The sequence below is a fragment of the Notechis scutatus genome, chromosome 3, assembly GCF_049901735.1.
Source record: "Notechis scutatus isolate UNSWTSFEM ecotype Mainland chromosome 3, rNotScu1.2, whole genome shotgun sequence".
Classification (NCBI taxonomy): domain Eukaryota; kingdom Metazoa; phylum Chordata; class Lepidosauria; order Squamata; family Elapidae; genus Notechis; species Notechis scutatus.
This window is the reverse complement of record NC_142011.1, coordinates 50259597-50266768: the sequence shown is the minus strand read 5'-3', so window position 1 is coordinate 50266768 and position 7172 is coordinate 50259597.

Here is a 7172-nt window from a genome sequence, read left to right as displayed (position 1 = left end):
GTTTAATCAGTTAACTAAAAGTATTAACTTTTATTATATATAAACTAAAAGCTTTGCAAAACCTTAGGGTCAATATTCTGGTTATTCAATATCATTTATCAAGTTCACAAATAAAGAATACAGCAGTAGCATCCACTGAACTTGCAATGATATCCATCTGACCTCATCACCTTAAAAATAAATACTTAAACTAAAATTAAGAATAGTTTGATAAAGTTGTAAAAATATCCTTAATACATGTATTTCAATAACATATGCAATACCAATGGTCTTCAACTTATTGATAATACAAAACAAATGGGGTAGATTTAAAAATACAAAAAGACAGATACCATACAGGAATCCTCGATAATCAAGATATTAACTTGCTTCGGTTAGTGGAAAATATATATTAGAATAGAATAGAATAGAATAGAATAGAATAGAATAGAATAGAATAGAATAGAATAGAATAGAATAGAATAACTTTATCGGCCAAGTCAAGGAATTTGTCTTGGTGTAAATATTCTCAGTATACATAAAAGAAAAGATACATTCGTCAGGAGTCGAGAATCATAAGGTACAACAATGATAGTCATAGGGTACAATAAGCAATCAATCATACTAGGAAACAATCAATATAAATCGTAAGTATACAAGTGGCAAAGTTACAGTCATACAGTCACAAGTGGGAGGGGATGGGTGATAAGGAGTGATGAGAAGATTTAACAGTAATAGTAGTGCAGACTTTGTAATAGTTGAACAGGGTTGAGGGAATTATTTGTTTAGCAGAGTGATGGCTTTCGGGAAAAACTGTTCTTGTGCCTAGTTGTTCTGGTGTGCAATGCTCTATAACGTCGTTTTGAGAGAAGGAGTTGAAACAGTTTATGTCCGGGGTGTGAGGGGTCTGTAAATATTTTCACAGCCCTCTTTTTGACTTGTGCAGTATATAGGTCCTCAATTGAAGGCAGGTGGGTAGTAATTGTTTTTCTGCAGTCCTAATTACTCTCTGAAGTCTGTGTCTGTCCTGTTGGGTTGCAGAACCAAACCAGACAATTATAGAGGTGCAGATGACAGACTCAATCATTCCTCTGCAGAAGTGGATCAGCAGCTCCTTGGGCAGTTTGAGCTTCCTGAGTTGGTGCAGAAAGACCATTCTTTGTTGTGCTTTTTGATGAAGTTTTTGATGTTAGGTGTCCATTTTAGGTCATGTGATATAGTAGAACCTAGAAATTTGAAGGTCTCTGCTGTTACTGTCTTTACGGTGTTGTCTAGTATTGTAAGAGGTGGTAGTATGGGAGGGTTTCTTCTAAAGTCTACCACCATTTCTACAGTTTTGAGTGTGTTCAGTTCTAGATTGTTCCGGTTACACCACGAGGCAGGTTGTATAACCTCCTGTCTGTATGCGGATTCGTCGTTGTCTCGAATGAGACCAATCACTGTTGTGTCATCAGCAAACTTCAGTATTTTAACAGATGGATCATTTGAGATGCAGTCATTGATATATAGGGAGAAGTGGAGAAAGCACACAGCCTTGGGGGGGCCCTGTGCTGATTGTACAGGTATCAGATGTGATTCTGCCTAGCTTTACCTGCTGCTTCCTGTCTGTTAGGAAGCTTATGATCTACTTACAAGTGTGTTCAGGTACCGCTAGTTGGTTTAATTTACTTAGAAGAGTGTCTGGAATGAATGGTATTGAATGCTGAACTGAAGTCTACAAAGAGTAACTTATTTTTGGTGATATAATTTAGACACAAAAATAAGGGCTTATTCTGAGTTATAGAAATTTCTGGTAAGGAAAACAATGTGATGTTTTTTACTTAATATGTATATTAAGTAAAATCCTGCAAAATAAGTTATCCATCTATTACTATCATGAAGTATATGTGCTTCGATCTGTGCATGAAGCATTCAATACTGCCTGAATAATTTGCACATCTTCAATAGTTATAGAATGGGCGTTGGTTCTTACCTGATACGCCCCTTCTCGGCGAGCCGCGAGGAGCATCCAGAGACTGGGATGTGCTTCTGAGTCCTCTTCTTGCAGGCTGAGCTTTAGATGAGGAAACGCTCCGCCCCTCACGTGGTATCGCGCAGCGTCTCCCCAGTTTTTGCGATAACGAGAAGAGAGGTTATTAATTCTATCTAATCTACTATTGGCTCCTTGGCTGAAGCAAGATTCCCCACCAGACGGAGAAATTAGGGTGGCTGGATGCTCCTCGCGGCTCGCCGAGAAGGGGCGTATCAGGTAAGAACCAACGCCCATTCTCCTCGAGCCGCTCGGAGCATCCAGAGACTGGGACATACCAAAGCTGGGCTGTCCTACGGGTGGGACTCCGTCTGGCCCGAAGGCCCCTCCGGATCACTGATGACCCTCTGTAAGACCCGTCGGCCAAAGAGGCCTCCGCTGAGGCGTACGTATCTATTTTATAATGTCTGATAAACGGGGACGGAGAGGTCCAGGTGGCTGCCCGACAAATGTCAGCGATGGGGGCTTCGCGTGGCCCAGGCCGCCGAGGTGGCTGCACTTCTGGTGGAATGGGCGGTTATTCCACCCGGAGCGGGCAGAGAATGGGAAAGGTAGCACCTCGCAATAGTAGCCCTGATCCAGCGACTGATGGTGGAAGGAGAAACCTTAAGCCCCAGTGACCTGGGTTGAAAGGATAGGAAGAGAGGATTCCGACCTTCGCATGGATTGAGTGCGCTTAATATATATACGCAAGGCCCTTCTAACATCTAGGGTGTGCCAGAGGACCTCCCTGCCCCTGGAGGGCCTAGGGCAAAAATTTGGTAGAACCAGTTCCTGTGACCTATGGAAGGAGAGTTAACTTTGGGTAGGAATGTGGGGTCAGGACGAAGGACCACCCGATCAGCGTGGAATACACATAGATCGCTCCTAACTGACAAAGCTGCTATTTCCGAAACTCGACGAGCAGAAGTAATAGCTACTAGAAAACTACCTTAAAGGTGAGAAACTGAAGGGATGAATCCCTCAAAGGTTCGAGAACGGGAACGTGTGAGAGAAACGAGGACCTTGTTGAGGTCCCATGTGGGGAACCTGTGAACAGTGGGAGGGCACAGGTTGGTGGCACCCCTAAGGAAAGATCTAATTCGGGGGTGATGAGAAAGGGAACCGTAGTTATCACAGGAGACCACGGTTGAGAGGGCAGAAACTTGTCATCTCAGGGTGTTAGGTGCGAGCCCCTTACGAAGGCCTTCTTGAAGAAATTCTAGGATCTGAGCCACAGAGGGAGAGGGGATCAACCTGAGACCCGCTACACCACTTGCAGAACCCCTTCCAAGTGGCATCATAAATTCGTGTAGTGGAAGGTCACCTAGCGGCCAAAATAGTGTCGATGACTTGACTCGAGAGATTCTCACTAGTCAGACGGATCCGCTCAACCTCCAGACGGCTAACTGGAGCCATTGAGGCTCCGGATGCAGAAGGGCCCCTGAGAGAGGGAGACCCTGTCCGGGGATCCTCCATGGGGCGCTACCGATAAATTGCGGAGATCCGCAAACCACGGTCGCCTGGGCCAATAGGGAGCCACCAGGAGAAGGTCTGCCCTCTCCTGAAGAAGTTTCTGTATTACTCTGGGAACTAATGGGAGCGGAGGGAAGGCATATAGGAGCCCTGGGGGCCATGGGCAGCGCAGAGCATTGTGATTCTCCGACCGGTGAGATGGATACCGGGAGAAGAACCGTGGAAGCTGAGTGTTGGACGGGAGGCGAAGAGATCCACCACCGGAAGGCCGAATATTCTGACGCTTCCTCGAATAGGGATGGATGGAGACGCCATTCTGCCTGGTCCACCGTGGCCCTGCTCAGCCAGTCCGCCTGAGTATTGTCTACTCCGGAGATGTGTTCGGCTTTTAGTGATAGGAGGTTGGATTCTGCCCAGCGGCAAAGGCGCCGGCTTCCCTCATTAGCTGGATGGACTGGGTGCCGCCTTGCCTGTTGATATGGGCCTTGGCCGTGACGTTGTCCGTGAGAACGAGGACGTGATGTTTGGCGGATCTGAGGAAAACTGCGCAGGGCCAGATGGACAGCGTGAAGCTCTAGCCAATTGATGCTGCACCTTTGCTCGGACGGCGACCATCTGCCCTGTGCCGAGAGCGAGTCGAGATGAGCGCCCCAACCGGACAGGCTTGCGTCCGTAGTGACGGTGAGTCGTTGAGGTTCCGCGAAGAGGTGGCCTCTGTTGATGGCGGGATTGGTCCACCATAGAAGAGACGTGAGGACCCTTGGAGGGACCCTGACTCTGGCCTTCGAGTTGCTTCTTCCGGATCGTTGGAACGGGAGCAGGAACCACTGGAGGGATCTGCTGTGTAGACGGGCCCAGGGAATAATAGAGATGCATGACACCATTTTGCCCAACAATTTAGAGAGGTCCAGTAAGGCCACCTCCTTGAACGCCTGATCTGTATGACCAGGGCTTGAATGCTAAGGAACCTCTCCTGGGAGAGGAAAACTCTTTGAGAAACCGAATCAATTATGGCACCCAAGTGGTTGATTCGGGTGGAAGGGGTAAGTTGGCTCTTTTGCCAATTGACTAGAAACCCGTGTGCCTGTAAGGTGGAGAGGGTGACCCTGGTGTCCCTGACTGCCTGGGATTTGGACGGGATAGAATAAGGATATCGTCCAAGTAGCAGTGGAGGCGGACGGGAACGCTCCTGAGATGAGCCGCCAGAGCCGCCAGGACCTTGGTGAAGGTCCGGGGCCAAGCCAGTCCAAAGGGAAGGGCCACGTATTGATAATGAAGGCTATTGTGACAGAACCTGAGGAATTTGAAATGGGAAGGCCTGATTGGAATATGGAGGTATGCCTCCGAAAGATCTATGGAAGATAACCAGTCTCCCGCCTGGTGCCTAAAAGAATTGATTGCAAAGTGTGCATTTTGAATCTACGCTGGATAAGGTGACGGTTGAGCCGTTTCAAGTCCAGGATGGCTCTCCAACCCCAGAGTGTTTGGGCACCACAAAGAGATGGGAGTAAAACCCCTTTCCTCTCTGATCCGGAGGGACAGGTTGAATGGCCTGGATGTCAAGAAGATGATGGATGGCTGCATCCATTAGTGCACGTTGGAGGGATCCCTTGAGGAGGGGGAGGGGAAGAAAAAATCAGGGGAGCGGACCTGAACTCCAGGGCGAGGCCAAACCTGATTGTGTCCCTAACCCATGCATCGGATGTGGATATGTCCCATTGGGCGGCGAAGTGGCTGAGGCCGCCAATGGGGGGAGGAAGAGGCTCTACCTTCTGCGGTAGGGGCCTTCCTCCCGATCCCGAAAGGGTCTCTTGTAGCCACCGTCTGGATCTGTCGCCCGGGTCCGTGCGGTCCTGGGATCGGAAGGAAGGGGGTCTAGGGTATCTGGGCGGGAAGGGGGTTGGTAGAAGGGGCGTGAAAGCTCCTCCGAAAGGGCTGAGAGCCCCTGGCCTCCGATCTTCGAAAAAGGGAGGGCAGATACTTTCTCTTACTGCGGCCCTCGACCAGCAGTGGTTCCAAAGCTGGGCCAAACAGTTTATCTCCCGTAATGGGAGCAGTGGCCAGCTTGACCTTATTCTTTACGTCCGCCTGCCAGTGTTTGAGCCATAGCATGCGTCAGCCGTGACGTGCGACGTGATGGCCCTGGAAGAAAATTTTACCGACTGGTAAGTGGCGTCAGCCGAGAACTCGGCTGCAGCCACTAACTTCGCTATATCCTGGTGAGCTCTGAGATTGGAAGCAGGGATGTGGTCCTTGAGCTGACGTAGCCAGCGGATAGAGGACCTCGTGGAAAATGAGGCGGCCGTAGCTGATTTAATGGCCCAGGCGTCAGATAGGTGAGCCCTGCGTGCAGCGCCTGCTCCGCCCGCCTGTCCTCAGGTTTCAAGGCCTCTAGGGCCTCACTAGGGGTAGAGGAGGAGGCTAGACCCACAATGGGGTCATCAACCTCCGGCATATTCAGAAGGTTAGACAGAGCCGAATCGAGATTAAAGAATCTCTTGTCTTGGCTAGAGGGAGTGGGAGGGGTCCCTGAGGAGGTAAGTTGCTTCGCTACCAGATCTACGAAGATGGGAGGGATGGGATGACCTCAGCTTCCACCACTGGTTGGGTGAAAATGGAGTCTTCCGGGCCCTCTGGGACAGGGGGTTTCTGCAGTGGACTGGGAAAGAAGGCCAGAGACATTCTTGGCCTTAAGGAGGAGGACTTGAACATATGCGGTTTGAACAGCCCCCAAAGGAGGGTTGGTCGGGGAAGGGTCCTCGTCCTCCGACACATCTCCCCTCCATGATGTCAGCCTCTAAGAGGGGTTCACTGTAGCGGAGGATCCCATCCGGAATCCTCTTCCTCTTCCCTGAAATCCCCAAAGTCCCCTTCCTCCTCCACCTGGGCCCCAATCGGAGGAGGGCTGTCCCTCTGAGAGAGTACCTGATCAACTGGGGGACCGGTTGTGGAAGGGATCTGATTGATATCGAGTGCGTGCTCGGAGGCTCATGGAGAGAAGCCTGATCTTGTCATGTGTTGTAGTCCCTCTGCTATGCCCTGGCGGATGGCTGATTCCATCCAAGCCCTGATGTGAGGTGGAACCTCGGAGGTAGAGGGTTCATCGTGGCGCAGACCAGCGGCTGTGGGTGTAAAGGTGGCTTCGGGGTCCGTCTGGTCGGAGGTCCGGGGTCGGAAGACCCTGAAGCGAACTGCGCCTAGGTAGGGAAGAGGGGTCTGAGGGGAGAGATTGAGCAGAGGTAGAAGGGTTTGGAGGAGGAGGTATTGACGGCTCCGAGCGGGACTCCCTTGAACGCCGGTCAAACTCTTTTTCCAACGCTTTGTGGCGCCTTAAGCGTCACGTTGGGCGACCTTGGAAGGTTCCTTGTCCTGTCTAGAGCCCTTAGGTTCCTTGTCCTGCCTGGCGCAAGTAGTGGGACTTTGCCTTAGCCTTCAAAGAAGGACGTTTAGAGGGATTGTCGTCTGCCATGTTAGATACAAATACTAGCAAAGGCGGTTGGCTCGCCCAGATCAGGCCTGGATGAGGCCGGGTGAAGGTGAAGCTGGCCCTCTCCCTTTTGGAATTCGTTGTGTACAGAGATAACAGTAAGGTATCTAAGAAATATAGTATGTACAGAAAAATAGATACTCTAATTGTAATTCTTCCTTTTCCTTTTGATTGATTTTTATCTTTATTATGCTTTTGTACCAAAATGTATATACAGGTTAT